This window comes from Zophobas morio, unplaced genomic scaffold, assembly GCF_036711695.1.
Source record: "Zophobas morio isolate AGI-343-1 ecotype UQ-CSIRO unplaced genomic scaffold, CSIRO_AGI_Zmor_V1 ptg000011l, whole genome shotgun sequence".
Classification (NCBI taxonomy): Eukaryota; Metazoa; Arthropoda; class Insecta; order Coleoptera; family Tenebrionidae; genus Zophobas; species Zophobas morio.
The window spans coordinates 10,025,921-10,042,811 of record NW_026972116.1 but is presented as its reverse complement, the minus strand read 5'-3'; the positions used below and the strand labels follow the sequence as shown (position 1 = coordinate 10,042,811).

The following is a 16,891-nucleotide window of genomic DNA, read 5'->3' as shown; positions in this document are numbered from 1 at the left end:
AGATGTTTCAAATATGTTCTTTCAGCTTATTTGGTTTTTTGTTTTTACCACGACTGTGCCTAAGTCAAGTGAAGTTAAGAAAACTTTAGCCTTTTTTCATTTCAAAAATGCTGATTCTAGGCATCGCAGTTCGCTCATGTTATTTTTGTGCAGATCATGAGTCCATATGTAGGCAAAACGATCGAGCTAGAGAACCCAACACAATGGATTGTAATAATTTTCATGTAAATCGCAACGAAAATCCAAAGGACTATATCAAAGAACCAAAGTGGCTCAGAAATTATACGAGTATAATGCTGTATGGTGTCCTTCAAAAAAAGAGAGATATAGAAACACAGTGCATCAGTATTAATTACAAATTAAGTAATACCTCCACCAACGTAAACGTAACTGTTACCATGTACCATGTTGCATATTGCCTTTGAAATATGTTTTTCAGTCGGGTCGGTTTACCTTTCAGAGTTGCATGTATCGAGGTTTTCTTCAGTATGACGATGGTTGTGAGTATTTTGTTCAGAAAGTTTTTGTCGACGAAGTGTGTCGTAATGTAAAATGCAGTTCGTGCGTTGGACACAGATGCAATTCGGTAAAAAGAAGACGATCGAGTAAATACATGTATTATTTTGTGATAAGTTGCTTAGTTGTAATACAATATATATACTTTTTTAATATATTTTAACTCTGAAAGGTGTTTCTTTCTTTGAGGCTTTAAAAATTCCATTGCAAAAGATACTTAGTTTGTACCAACACGTCTAATGCCATGTGATCGAAAAAAGTTCTCTATTTTAAAACAACGACGTTGGCATTACAGCTATTTGACACTTTATTTGAAAGTTATTTAGTAATAACTGTCAAACTAAGGATAGAAGGGCACTTTTTTTCGATCTTATGGTATTATTGACTAAATTGGAACAAAAATTGTCATAATTTGCTTTAACTTTTCCATTTTTTCCCTGATTTTTCAAATTTTTAAACAACGCGAAAATGTGAAATCTCCATCATTATGAAGGATTATGCGGATGGGTATTGAAAATAGACTTCGAATTTCAAAATTAGCCAAAGACACTGAAGTGGTCAAAAACTGATGGCGTCATATTATCGCCATAGTGGTAGATGTTATATAATTGGTAAAGATTTAAAAAACCTGCTGCTCTGAATAGTAATAGTAGGGCTAATTACCTATTACGATAAACAAAGAAACACAATGAACTAATCCAAGGATCAAAATAAAGCGATAAAAATAATACATTGATCATACCAAAATCAGTACTTATCTAGGAAAACAAAAATTTGTTGTGAAGATAATAAATAAAATTTCGTTAATATTCTGTAATCACAAACCATTCTTAATATCATCTCAAAATTTTAAAGAATTCAATTCAAAATTTTGAGCTTTTTACGCTGTTAGGGTTGTAGTTTAAACCACTTTAATTCTTAGAAAAAATATATTGCAATAAGTAGAGGTAGGGGGTGCAAATAAGTTTATTAAATACAAGTTTGTACACATAAATATTTACAGTACTTTGCATCCGCATTCCTAAAACTCTCTCTAAATGTGCAAACATAGAAACAGTATCATTGATGGAAAAAGAAACCGATCTAGGCCAAACGTGTGATTCTTGTGGAACTCCAAAATTTACAAAATTTGTGCGTAGTGAAAATCCTCAATTGCAAAATGTTTTTTTATCTACCTTTTTTGGTTTAACGCGACATAGTGAGGTATTTAATAAAACTTTAAACAGGCGGTAAAGCTTTTCTCAAAAACTGAGAGTCTTTTACAAAAATTTGAGAGTGGAACGCACAGAAGAAGTGATTACTCATGCTGAAGAAATAATAGCAGCAACTCAATCTTTCTATTGGATTAACCCACACACTGTTACGTAAAGATTTGGAACTTTATCCATAACGTGTCACAGCGGTACAAGAATTGTTGCCAGTTGATTGTCCATGACGATTAGTATTTTGCAATTATGTTGTGAATATGAATCACAACAGAATTGTTGCAGAAGGTAATTTTTAATATGAAGCATGATTTCACATAAATTGGTAATATCTTGGTGTTTGGGTTGGAGTTGTTCGTAACAGAAGAACATTTGCAACGATCTCTTGAATGAATAAAACAATATTTGCAACATTTTTTACGCTCTTTTATTAGGAACACTGAATGTAGCAAGATATAGAACTGAAATTTCAAAACCATTTGTCCATCAGCTAGGAGATCAAAAACTATAAAATGAAATTTTACAATAGGATGTAAAATTCATGCTACAATGGAAACATTAAATTTTTAAGACAGTTTTTTTGACAATCGTATAGGAGATTGGTCAAGATACAGATCATGAAAAAACAGTGTCTTTCCGACGCCTGTTGGAACAATCACTCAATCACACTATGTTGGAAACAATTTTTTGGCAGGCAAATTCTATGGTGCATTCAAGCAAATGGGCAATATTTTCAACACCTTTTGTATATATTTTTGAACAATTTTCTATCATTTTAAAACAAATAAACTATAATCCCATCTGTACCTGTACTTCCTTGCTCTTTTTTAACTACGAAAAGGTGTTGAAAAGGGTTAATTTTATTATAAAAAAGAGGCCAGGTTGTACCTTTCCGCGTTGTCAGCTGTCATCAACTAAATTTTAGATTTATTGCAAATATAAAGTACGTTTTTCTTTTTGAGTCGACCGCCTGTTTTTGTGTTGGTAACATAAATTTACCCTATACGTCTATTAAATTAAGTATTAAACAAAAAATCACAAGATGCATTATTAAAATGTTCTACAAAAATGTTAATGTCTACCAGAGACAGTTTAGGCAATACTAATACATGGTCCTTGCTGTCCATAATTTTGAAATCGGTGGATTAAAAAAATAAAAGTGAAGACAACACAAAAAATCGTACAGATAATCATACATACAGGATGAGTCACTAATCGCGCTTTCCCCGATATCTCATTAATTATTAAAAGTAGAAGAAAAAGTCAAAGCCCAAAGTTGTACGGTTATTTGAGGACTATACTCCAAAATTATTTTTAATTATACAGGGTGTTCTGATTTTAAGGCGTAACACACAACTTTACATATTTTGATTGTTTTTTTTTTAAACTTTACAAGTAAAATTTATTTTTGAAATACCGCTGCGATTTGCCACGATTTTCCAATTTTCTTGAACTTTTTGAACGATAAAAGCGTTCACAAAAAAAATCCCTTTAGTTTTAATATCTGTGCTACAATAATTTTTGTGGATAAATAAATATAGGTGCGTGTTTTGTTGCGGTATAACTGAATGAAACTTTCATATAGTGTTTATAATTTGTATTTAATTATTACAATTTTCAAAACAAATATCTCAGTTTTTTCAAATACCGCACCCATACTTTACTACTGCATCTTATTATATTTTTTGTTATCTTCTTTTTTTGTTAAGTATTTTCTATACTTATAAGTTGATAGTTGGTGGATTTTCTACTTTGTTAAGATGCAATAATAAAATACAAGGGGTTCTATTTGAGAAACCTGAAATATCGAAAATAACCTTATTGCGATTTTTTTCCAAACAAAGTCGAGAAAATTGGAATAATAGGGCAACGGCGCATCGGAATTTCAAAATAAATTGTAGTAATAAAGCCTATGAAGAAGCTAATGAGAACATGTAATAATATATAGGGTGTTTCGTTACAAACAACTATGTAGTGTGTTATACTTTAAAAATAGACCACTCTATCTAGTTAAAAATAATTTTAAAGTATAATGCTTCAAGAACCGTACAACTTTGGTCTGTTGTTACGTATTGTTATGTACAGAATAATTCCGACTTCACTTGTTGGTTGAGACTGGTCCGTTCCCGAAATAAATCCATACTTAGCTTCTAGACGCTCTGCCGTCGAGGTCTTTCTGGAATTCCCATCGCGACTTCCGCTTCCAGGCTTTTCTTTAGCGAACGCCGCCGTCACCCATCATCGCCGCACATACTAGAAAACCCATAGGCGTCGTACGGGTGCGGCGTATGGGTTTATTTCGTAACAGTATTTATTGCATCGCTAACAACACACTTGCGATGAAAAACCTGTCTTAAAATAAACAGATGAATTTGATAGATTTTCGAATGTTAATTACCGTAAAAACAGTTTAAAAAATCCATCACGTACAGTTCGAAAGAAAAAAATTAAAACCAAAAATTCCGAATATGTTACCGCTTACGAAAAAATGCGATAGCAGGCTTTCAGCGGTCTGAAATGAAATAATAACGAGTGTCTAATTAAAAATTGGTCGGAGATTATTTTGATACAACTTCCCTCTCTCCTGAAGTACCAGTCCAACAAATCCCGCTTCTTTCAAAATTATAAAGCTAGATTTTGCGATGTTTGTTTTGTGGTAGCCTCTATGAAGTAAAAACCAGCGACAGAAATAACACAACCGCAAATTGTGCAAATTGACAAAGTACGGACAGTGTAAAATATATTTAAAGTACATAACCAACGGAAAAAATGGTCTCCCAGCAATAATAAGAAGCGTTAACTTCAAGTGTTTGTGAATGTCACGTAGAAATTTGTTTGATTTGAATGAGTTTGTCGCCTCAAAACAGAGGACTAAAATTATTATATAAGACACAATCGAACAGATTGTTCGGAATATTATTATTATTATAATTTTATTAAATAAAGAGCTGCGTATTCTCAACTTTTCGAGAAAAACGGGGTGACTCGTTCTTAATTTGATCAATACAAATTTCGTTTTGACGTCATAAACATAGATAACACACAACGCGAGAATTTTTCTGGTTTCCTGGAAGCATGAATGGCAATATTTTTAAGAAATGGGTTAAAACTGTCGTCATAATGGATAATGTACCTTATCCTTCCGTTGGTCTTAAGAAGCCCCAAATCGTTCACACAGTAAACCTTTAAAGAAATTATTGTTTACAGTTTCAGCAGTACTAAATTACGGCAATTGATAGAATCTAGCAAATTACACGGTAAAACATGAAATTGGTACAGTTTGTCACAATAGCGAAATATTAAACTTCTGCTCTGAGCTCTCTCATTTGTTTCCTATATATTCTTTTTGTTCTTCATTTATTTCCCTCGCATCGTTGGCTAAATTCGTTAGTAATTTCATAATTTTGTTAATTTTGTCCTCTTTAAATTCTGCACTTATCTGGAGGGGTTTTGTGTTTTTTGCTCTTGTGGAAATTTTTCTCTTCTTTATATTCTCGTTGTTTTCTTGACAGTTTCATCGTTGTATAGTCGACACTATCCTTTCTGTTTAGATTAGGTACGGTAAGAGCGTTAAACGATTAACTGGAGTCCACGCTTCGGAAATCTCCTCGTCTTTCTGTTTACCACTTTTGCCTTTAACTTTCCTACGTTTTTTGCTTTTATTTACAACTTAGCAGCTTCGCCATTACCTCCAATTCGTTTGGTTTTTAACCCTCATGTTCTGAGAACCTTCTATATTTAAATTTTCGTTGTAACACGAGTTTTCACTAATTTACTGCAGGAGAAAAATCAAACAAACTGCTCGCTACTTCATATAAATTCTAGAACATGCAGCTATTCCCACAAACATCCCCTTGATCTTTATTTTTCATTATACTCTTTATACTTGTCCTTGTTTCTTCTCCAATTTTCGATATTCTAATTCAAGAGTTACCTATATACCCACAAATGTGATAAAACAAGTAATTTAACCTAACTCAATTCATTTGACATATACAAAATTTTGTAAATTAATGGCATTATAATAAATTATTATTATTAAGACCCACCACTGATCCGGAAATGACCGGCATTCAGGCAAGACTTCTATCATTACTGGTACTAAGACCAAGTAATGATATGCATCGATTAGATTATTTTGATTTTCCACTAAAAATTCGCAGCTTTGTTGCCGCTTATATTATTGGTAGATATTGGTACGTTCTACTTAAGAAAATACTTTACTTCTTCTTAAGTTGTTCAATTACACACCCTGATATATCTGTGGAAGTTTGAAATTTAATATCTTCATATTCCATATTGCAAATAAAGAAGGAAATCTGTTGTTGACTTAGTTTTTGGGGCTCTAAATTTAATCATCAATTCCAGCACCCAATAAGGCAACAAAGTTTTGTACGTTTTGAACAAAAGTAGTTCAGATGTATCGTGTGAAATCTTATCTTTTCCCCAAAGCCACTTTTGACCAACCATCAATTTCGCGAGTGAACTTTCCTCTATCCCCCGGTCATACTTTTGCAACTTAATAAGTAACGAAATTGATAAACGAGACGCTGGAGAGATCACCTCTGACGTAAGCTGTTGCAGCAGACGTTGCCAACGTATCTGGTCGCAGTCGTCGAAAGGAAAAAGCAATTCACTCTCGCTGGCGGCAGCAGCGGCAGGATTTGGTCGGCACGGAAGGATTGTGGGGCACGGGATCGTACAACAGCGCGTTTGCGTTTATGTATACTCCAACGGCATATTTGCAATTGAGATTAAGCGGTCAAGGACCGGCCCGCGACGGAAGTTTTGCGGGCTGCTGACATTTAACGAAATGTGTTATTACGTTAAGTTTTTACGCTTGAATCCTGCGCGATTTGCATACAATTTAGACGATAAGCAGATGGAAATGTGGAAGATGGAGTGAGATTGCATTAGGAAATTGGTGTAATAATAAATGTGGAGGTGACGACAGAGGAAGAGGAGATCCGTGCCAGGCTTGAACAACTTCCCTCAAATTTATTTTTACTGTTATTTTACTCCTGCGATAAAAATTTTGATAGAAGGTTGGTCCCATAAAGTTTTCGTCTTTAATATAACAAAAAATAACGCCCGACAATTCGTTCCAACGTCCCTTTAGAAATATGTTTGTTTATATAGTATATTTATGTACTTATTTATTTATTTAAAAAATAATTGCACATTCTTATTTTTTTACTTTAGCGGAAAAATTCGTCTTTATTTTTTCTCAAACTAACCATTATTTTTCAACTAGGCTATTACCACCTACAGTTGACCATAAAAGTCTTAAAATGTAAATACATTTCAAGCTATATTTTGTAGCTCTTTGTTGAAAAAAGAGGTTTGCTTTTCTTACGTCGCTTGCCAGGTAAGGCAAAAATTTTAGCCTCAAGTTTTTCTATAAAAGTAAACTTCTCCGAAACGAGAATATTAATTTTTAATGTTGAAATGCACTGCAAAAAGCATAGAAAAATCAGACCTAGAGTTAAATTCGTCCTCCACGACTACGTAAAGAACTTTTTTCTGTTTTATTAAAGTATCAGTCGTTGTTCTCGTATGTACGAAAAGATTCTGCTACGTTAATTTTTTATCAACGCTTTTTAGATCAATTTTCTCATCATAAATGAAAAGTGAATTGTATTACAAGGTTACAAGCATGTATGGAGAAATGAGCTTTTGGAGCAAAAACTTCGCCTTTTTTGTCTATTAATAAAACACGTAACAATCTTTAATTTTTTATAAAAGTTATTGTTATTCCAAGTGGGATTAAATATTTCAATTAATGTAGACTAATGAAATCACACACGTTTTACTCTAATGTATTAGTCTCCGTATACCAAAATTTTTTCTACGTCTTCAAAGTTTGCTTCAAGTTTGTAAATTTGCATAAACAAATTGGTCAAAAGTTATTTAGACAGAAGTTTCCTTGTCCTTGAAGTACAAGTGAACAAATGCAGCTTTTTCTAAAAAATTTAAAATTTGTTTTAGTGATTTTGTTTATTAGCACTATAATTAAGTTAAACTAAAGATATGTGTGTACAAGCAATTTTAAAAAATATTAATGCAATGATAATCCACAAGTACTGACTCATAATATTTTGCACATTTTAAATGTTTGAGCATTCAATTTTTTAGTTTCAAAGTTATTTTGTAAAGTGTTGTTATATGACTTTGATTTTTAAAATCTGGATGTCTAGAGTAAAAAAACAAGACAGATTGATAAAGCACAAATGTAGGAGTATGTTATTTTATACAGTTTAAATAATACTTACTATCCATATGGTGCGGTTAGACAAATTTTGGTTAGGGCTCACACGATATTCCTAAAACACATAAAATTAGACAACAATCGGTTTCGGAGATCGTCTGTTTAATAAAAATAGACACATATAACAAACAGCAGACGGCAGAGAGACAGACGGAAACGGAGACCTATGTTTTCGCAATCTAGGGATCATGAAACGTCGAAAAACACTAAAGTAGCCATTCTCCGGATAGTAGACACTATTAAAATAGTTCCGTATCTAAAAATTACTTTTTTGGTGTGATATTCCTTTCTAACACAAGTAAAAAAAATGTCGAAGTTTATTTCTACAGAACTTGTCTCAAGCTTGATGTACAAGTGCAACAAATCCCGCTTCTTTGTAAAATTATAAAATTAGATTCTGTGATGATTCTTTTAATTTTGAATAACGTCTATAAAGTAAAAATCACCGGCATAAATAACACGCTCGCTATACCTGCGCTTGCAAGGGGGCTCCGCACAAGTACAGACACTATAAAATATATTTAGAGCGGATAACCAATGGGAAAATGGCCTCTCAGCAGTAGTAACAAGCTTTAACTTCAAGTATTTATGTTATATATTAGAAAAATGTCACGTAGAAATCTGTTTGTTTAATTTGATCAATCCACAATTTGTTATGACGTCACAAACATAGACAACACAGCGCGAAAAACAAAAAGAAACGGCCAAGTTTGACATCATACGTGCGACCCGTCGGCCTCCGTGTCGATCTGTAATCTACGAGGCCACGGATGTTGATATCCTAAGTAAGTGGTAAAATGTCATTATACTGTGTTTATTAAATTTTTTGTGAATATTTAGGGGGAAAATCAAAGCGGATTCATACACCACAAGCCTAGGAGTATAAAAATGCATAACATTTAAATCATTTTAAAATAGAATTCTGTGAAATGACGTCATCAAATTATTCGTGGGGAATGATTAGCTAAATTTTGGTTAGTGTTTTACTATCTACATGCAAAATTTGGTAACAATCGGTCCAGTAGTTGCGGAGATTACGTGTCTAATAAAAACTGATACAGACGACAGGCAGACAGACACACATACAGGTAGAAACGGGAGACTCTAAGGGTCATGAAACGTCAAGAAAATATAGAAGTGGCCTTTCATCCGCTGGGCTTGATAAGTATACTTTCTTAGCTTACGCTCAGGAAGTAATAAATTTATGGTTATATATACAACCATACGCTGTTTGTGTATTCATAAAATTTAATCAATGCGTTGCTGTACTTTCGTTCCGTACTTTTCAGTAATATTTAATATCTATTATCTATTTATTTTCTAAATGAAACAAAAACGTTTATTTAAAATGTAAAGAACTGTAAACCCGTTAACTAATCAATGCATTTACTCATTTAAACAAGATTGAAGTTAATTAATCGTGCGGCAAAATAAAATTAAGAAAAATTTCTTATTATTAATACATAAGGCAAACTTTCATGTTCGCATTCATGTGACTTAAAATTTGGTTTAAGAAGAATGTGGTTTTAAATAAAAGAGCAAAGTTACCTTAAAATAAATAAACAGTCGTAAATTTAACAGCCGTGTATGAGATCACTAAATGAGGTAACGTATTATTAAAGCTTTAGTGTGGTATGAATAGTTCCGATAAAAAATTGGAACAGAAAATTAAGCTGACATAAAATTACCTTTAGGTGCCGCCACGCCTGAACAATACAGGCTTAAAAAACCTTATAATTTACGTTCACTCTCTACAGCTAAAATAAAAAAAAATCCCGTCATCAGGTGTTCATTCATGTCATCAGTACTACCTCCGTGCATCAGTATAATTCTGTTGTGCAGGTACTTCATGTAGTATTTGGCATAGTATTATAGAAAATGGTCCCTAATTATTATACACCTGCGTCATCACAAAATTACAGATATATCAGCCAATCATAAACCTGTTTCAAGGTGCAAATGTCAAAAATTAGTATTTCCCCCTCGTTATCACGTTGCGTTAAAACTAATGCAAAAAATGGTTATTATTTACGAGCTCACGACAACCGAAATGGCAACTAGTTTTTTTGATAGTAGTATTAATATACTATTTTTACCCAATAGACGTCTTATAATGAATCATCCTTGTTTATTTTACGTCAATTAACAATAAATCACGTGCATAACAATTAGGTCGCTTTACTTGAGGGCCCCACGCACCAGGTCAAAGTGAAAGCCGGTCGCCACCGAAATCCGCAATATTACGTAACAACAGTCTTGCAGCCAGCGCGTATGTGTATGTATATTTGTTAACCTCGGAAAACGATGCCTTCGACAATTATATTGATGCAACATGCAATGATTAACCTGCTTAGTTTCGATCTAATCAACATTAAAACACTTTTAACATTTACATTTCGAAAATTCCAAAATTGGGCAACTGAGTCGCTCCACGACTTGGACAGGACTCGTTCAAATTTTTTATATTTGCCAATAATTTTACATGAACCAATGAACGGAACATCTAATGTAGATGATTTTGCCCTCTGATAATAAGTATTATTTAGAATTTAGCTTCTTGTCGTCACTAATTTTAGTAATTTTGAATGATAGTGTCAGGATAATGGCTTGAGTGCGTCATAAGGTCGAATTAAAATGAAGAACCTCTACAACCTTCGTTAATCGTTACGAATTAACACACTTCTGGATTTTTTTTGTTTGTTGTTTATGTTACAAAAACGGTCAAAGTTCTAGTCACCCTAGAATATGAAAAACGCTTTTTGTTAATATCGTGCAAGTGTAGAAACTTTGGAAAAATTAAACACGATCAACTATCATAACGGCACGAAAAAAACTGATTTCAATTTAAATAATCCCACGAAAAGCAGAAATTCGCGTTCTTACCTGTAAAGAAGCTGGTCATCAGTCGGGCAAATATGAATTATGTTGTAAGTTTCGCGACTTTGAATAAAATTTTATAGCGTGACGGCAGAACTTAAGTAAAGTTTTCTGCTTTTCTAAATTTAAATAACTTGCAACGCTAATAAATTTTTATGAGGATTTTTTTAATGGAAAAACATAGTTGTCTAAATGATGCGAAATCATTTGTACCGTATCCATAAAATGTACTGAAAAATTTAGACAGAAGTAATAATACCTTTCAGGCAGGCCAGTCATATTCAATTGTTCTATGAAATTTGTAGTTTTCCAATTAATCTTAAAATTGTTAGTTATTGACTATGTTCTCTTTTTAAATTCTCTTAATAGTTATTAAACTTGGACATATTCGAATTTCTAATCAAAGTAATTCTGACACAAACAGAAACATAAAAACGAAAATGTGCTAACTTGTGTCTGCGATTTTGTGTATTTATTTTTTTTAGAAATCCGAATAGCTTCATCAAAGATATCAACAACTATTTTAAATAACTTGTTTTTGAATAATTCATAGGTATTTCATAATTAATAAACAATTTTTTGAATACACATTTTTTTCTTTTTAGAATCTCACGTTGTCGTCGATATGTTTTTAGATGTTTTGTCATTTTAGCCATTGTGTTATTTGAAGTTTTAAAGTAGAGTCTGCAGTGAACATTGACTTTCTATTCATTAGAAGAATAAATCGCGGATTATGGTTATGATAATTTACAGTCCTTACCTTCTCTCCGAATGGTTGAAACCTGAGAGGGATAAAGGTTCTATGAATCAGGTTAGGTTATAATTGTCAACGACGTCTGATTCGGACAAGCAACCCGAAAGCAGGGTAGCGTTGTAAATCACCACCATTACAATCCTGAGCGGTTTATTGGGATCTTCCAATAAGCATTTTTGGAAACAGAAAGTCAATGTTCACTATTTGGTGGACTCTACTTTACATATGTTTCACAAATTCTCGTATAGATTTCCCTCTCCACCTATCCGTCTCTCATTTGGCATCTGTCGTCTGACACCTGTCATATTGTGTGTTGACGTTTATAACTTTTTAAATTTTTTAAGGAAGTTTTTTGAATCAGAGTACTGTTACGCAAATTATTTTCTAATTTAGCCAATCTCGTACGTTTACGATTTCCAAGGTTACAATAGTGAGATCATTAAAATTTATCACCATGTATAATAACTTTTAACCAATAAAATTTTGTAGACATGTAAAACTGTATGAAGTTACAGTTTTATACGTCTCAAAAATAAATCTGTGGACCCAATTAATGTCTTAATTATCTCAGGCAAGGTTAATTTAATGATTTATAGGTCTGGTAAGACTATTATTTCATGATTAGGTGCATGGCGTCATCAGAGTTAAAATAAAATTGTTGAAGAAAGTTGTCCTGAAAAATGCATACGGTTGTTTCTGTTTTAAAGACTAAAATAAGATAACTTCATACATTTTTTGTTTATGGATTTTTGCTTGCCAAATGTACCTCAACTATGGAAATATAGATGTAATAGGAACCATCCATCGAATGGCTACTTTCAAATTTTCTCGAAGTTTCAGGCCCCTCATGTATAACAAAATAGGTCTCCCGTTTCCGTCTGTTTGTCTGTTGTTTGTGGTCTGCCGTGTCAATTTTTATTAGACAGAACAATACCAGACCGATTGTTGTCAACTTTAGATATATATTGGGAACATCGTGTAGATGGTAAAACGCTAACCAAAATTTATCTAATTTTCCCCAACAGCACTTTGATGTCACATAAAAATGTTGCATGCTATTTAAATTTTATAAAATAAAATACCCCTGTACTTGTAGTTTATGAATCCGCCTTGATTGTTTACCTAGGCGTCCAGATTTTCGCAAAAAACATCAAAATTTCATAATAACATTTTATACTTTTATATTTCGTAAAATTTTAATTATTTTACTCGAATTATATAATTTTTCGAAGAAGCTGGATTTGCTAGACCAATTTTTTGAGATTATTTCTATATTACTTCTTATTTTCTGACATTTATTATATTTTTTCTTTTAAAAGTGTTTGTAATATGTCTTGATTTAGTCATACAAAGTCTCCAGAAAACTGTTGTAAGCAGCATATTTTCTAAAAAACACAAACATGGAGGAATTGTTAATTAACAAAATATATGTTCGGGTTTGAAACCTTTTTGGTTATTATCTTGTGAAATTGTGCTAAAATGATCAATACTATTCTATACTACCCTGGGATAGGAAAATACCTTAGCAAATCACACATTCACGACATTATAAAAATGAAATTCAGTAATAAAAAAAATATGAAATCTACCTATTTACTTATATTTTTTTAATACACTCAAAAAACAACTGTGAGATTGTTTACCTAGAAATTACTTCGCCTTCTATTGCAACAGAGTTATTTAACAATTTTTGAAGATAAGATTACCTAATTTTTAGTTTGAATAAATATTTAATTTTGATATGTACAATAAAATAAATTGCCCCATACATTAATCCATGAGACATCCGGTGTAATCAGTGTTATATAATACGCATTTCTCTGAAACACAAGTAGTATCAAACCTCAGGAGGTACTTTTCAGAAAAGATCGTTTAATAATTTTTCGAAATAAAATCATCTCTTCGAAGGATAAATAAATAAATACTCTATAATAATCCTCCAATGTATTGTTTCAAAATTTTCATCCGACGAATGGTTACTTTCATATTTTTTCGACTTTGCATGAACACTAGAGTACGAAAAAGTGGGTCCCGCTTTTCTTTTCCGTCTATCTGGCGTCTGTCGTTCGTCTAATAGTAATACATAGTAATAATTTATTTGTTCAACAGACCAGATAGTGTAGAAAAGGATATAAATTTCACAGAGGCAATAAATATAATTGCAACATGTAATATTAAATTACGAATTATAGACGGTACTTACTCATAAGAATGAAATTTAAATAACTAAACTAACAATGTTACATATAATCAAGATGTGCATATACATATTGTTACAACTTCTTATTTGAGTTTAAAACACTAACTGCAATTTGTCTGATCACCCCCACCAAGAATTTGATGACGTCCCCTCAAATGTTTTTTAGTAAACGCCGTTTAATTTCATAAAATAACAAACTCTTTTACTTACAGTTTATGAATCCGTCTTGATATTTTACCCTAGGTTCGCAAACAAATCCAAATTGTATAATAACCTTTTGTACTAGTAAAATCATAATTCAATAATGGCGGAGAGGCCAGGATCTCCGACTTACAACCCGAAGGAAGGAAGCTAAGGAAGTATTGTAATCGAGTACATCGAGCGACGCGCTACTTTTATGTTTTCTCGATGTTTCATGATCCCTAGAATACTGTTACGAAAGAAATCCATACGCCGCCCCGGTAAGACGCTTATGGGTTCTAGCATGTACGGCGATGATGGGTTACTCATCATCGGTGACGGTGGCCGGGCGGCGTTCGCATAAAAAAAACCTGGAACGGGTTGCCGTAAGTTTCGAAAAACCTCGAGGCGGCGTTCACGAACCATCCAGAGGAACGTATGGGCCACCTTCGGGGACGATTATTATTCAGTTAACGAGTCGAGTTCAGTCAAGACAAAGTCCGGTCAAGTTGCGCCGGAATTATTTTGTACATAATCGCTGGGTAATCAGTCGTGTAAATTTGATCCTCTAAACTACCGAACCGATTCTTGTTAACTCTTGTTCATTATAGTATGAAAATCGTGTAGATGATAGAACGCTAATCAAAATTTGTCTGATCATCCCCCCAACGATGATATGACGTCATCTTCAACTTTTACAACAGCAAATGTTACTTAAATTCAATTAATTATTAAATCCACTTGTAGTTTATGAATCGTGTCGAGTTTTTACCCTGGGTTAAGATTTTTATATAAAAAAAAACAAAATTGTATAACAACACTTTACTATTTAACATGGAAATTGCAAATCCGAATGCTCTGAAACCTTACAAACTTTTTAAGGTTCGAAAAGATGGTAAATCATTAACCAAAATGTATTCCTTTATTTCCTCTAAAACGTCATCTCAAAATTTTGTCAAATAAATCTTATGTAAAATGTGCAAACAATGATGAGTCCATTCATTCATAGTTTTTAGAATTGCTTAAACAGGGTGACTCAAAAAAATTTATAAATAAGTCAAATTATGTTATGGATTAAATCAGGAACAAGTCACCATTTTCGCGAAAATTTGGGAATACATTACTGGTATTATTGGTATTACACTGCATCTTTCCAAATTGGCATACGTGTTCTTGCAAAAACACTAATGACGTCATTACCAAATTTTGTAAAGGAAAAACTCATTTGAAACAAACGCGTAGCACGCTTCTTTACATTTACTTTACCGTTATATACATATCTTTATTTTAACTTATAAGGGTTCTCATAAAAGTAAAATAAAATTCGCAAAATCAAATTTTATAATTTTTCGAAAAAGCTGTATTTCAGGGGCGAAATTTATTTAATGTATAGAAGTTATCACAAATAAATACAACGTAAATAAACTTAGACCAATTTTTAGAGAGAAAATGTACACATAACATTAAAATCAATGGTTTCATTATGTTTAGAAACAATTCTAAAAATGCACATTCTGAGATGACCTCATTAAGTTTTTGAAATTCTGATTAACGATTTACAATAGATGGAGGTGGTATACTCATTTTTCATATTAGGTGGGCTATAAAATGCCGAGGAAACAAAATTAGCCATTACCTTACGCTTAGGAAGTAAAAAAAGACAGTAGGTAAATGATAAACCGCGAATCAGTAAGAATGTGTTATACCAATAAAGTCAGTTTTAATATCTTCGCAAACCTATAATCTCAACGTAGTCGGTTCTATAGTTTTAGAGACCATCACTACAACAGAAAACCAACAAATGACACACTAAATACGACAAACGAAACATGAAATTATACCTTGTCAACATGATCCTACTACAAACTTCTGTTCGTTATTACTGGGGACGCAAAAAGTGCAAAATGGTTCAAAATCATGCTATTTTACAAGCGCTGAACGTCTGTTTCAGCTTTGTCTTTGTCATGACATTACGTGTGTAGCCGTATGTCGATAAATCAGATATAGGCGATTGGAACGTGCTGTACGTAATATGTATTTATTTATGGGTATTACACAGGGTGCCCCGCGTGGAATGATGCATTACCGACCCTGTACTAGTGCGCTGTTTACTGCAAACACTGTTCCACTTTTACCGGATATACGCACTTTACATTCAAATGTTTCCACAGGACATATCGCCTTGCGTTACGTAACGCCAAGTCGCTCACAACCGTCATCGAAAAAGTTGCCTAATTCCACAGCACAATTTTCTCCCTCTAAGTACGCTAATAGGAAACTGCAAGTGTTATTTTCTTAAGCATATCCTTGACAACCATAGCCACTAGACTGTGTAATTTTACCCGTCGGCTACAATTTCGTGCTTTATTATATACCAATTGTGAAAAGGAATTCGTGTCGCAACGCTGAAAGTGAAGCATCCACCATTTCGACATAAAAAGTCTCGCAAAAAGCGATCGTTAACGGGAAGCATTTCAGGAATGCCTCGATCACGTGGTGGCTTGTTTTGAGAACTTCTTCTAAATTCACAAGTATTTTCGCAACAGGTGTCGTTTACATGGCGATATTAAGAACTCGAGAGTGCCATTAAAATTTTTTGGATATTTGCAGTGTTAGGGGAGCTTAAGCTTTGACGGATGTCATTTTGCAGATGTCAAGTTCAAGAGGTTGCTCCCTCATGATGAAATAATTTGCATGATTGGGAATGAGAAGTGGTGCGAGATTTTTTTCTATTGGTGTTTATGCGTGGAACGGACAAGTCTCTCGGTTAAAGTTTACTCAGACGGAACGCCACCGTGTGAACCTGTCAGAATGTTAATAGATCAAAATTAATTACGTGCCAAGCTGCAAGTCGACATATGGAAATAAGTAGTGTTATATAATTGGACAGT

General features: G+C 33.0%; 1 protein-coding gene across 2 annotated transcripts in view; it reads left to right on the top strand.

Moving 5' to 3' along the window:
• LOC135126892 (ecdysone-induced protein 74EF) overlaps positions 1 to 16,891 on the top strand; it is a 380,527-nt gene that overhangs the window by 204,168 nt on the left and 159,468 nt on the right. The window lies entirely within an intron of this gene.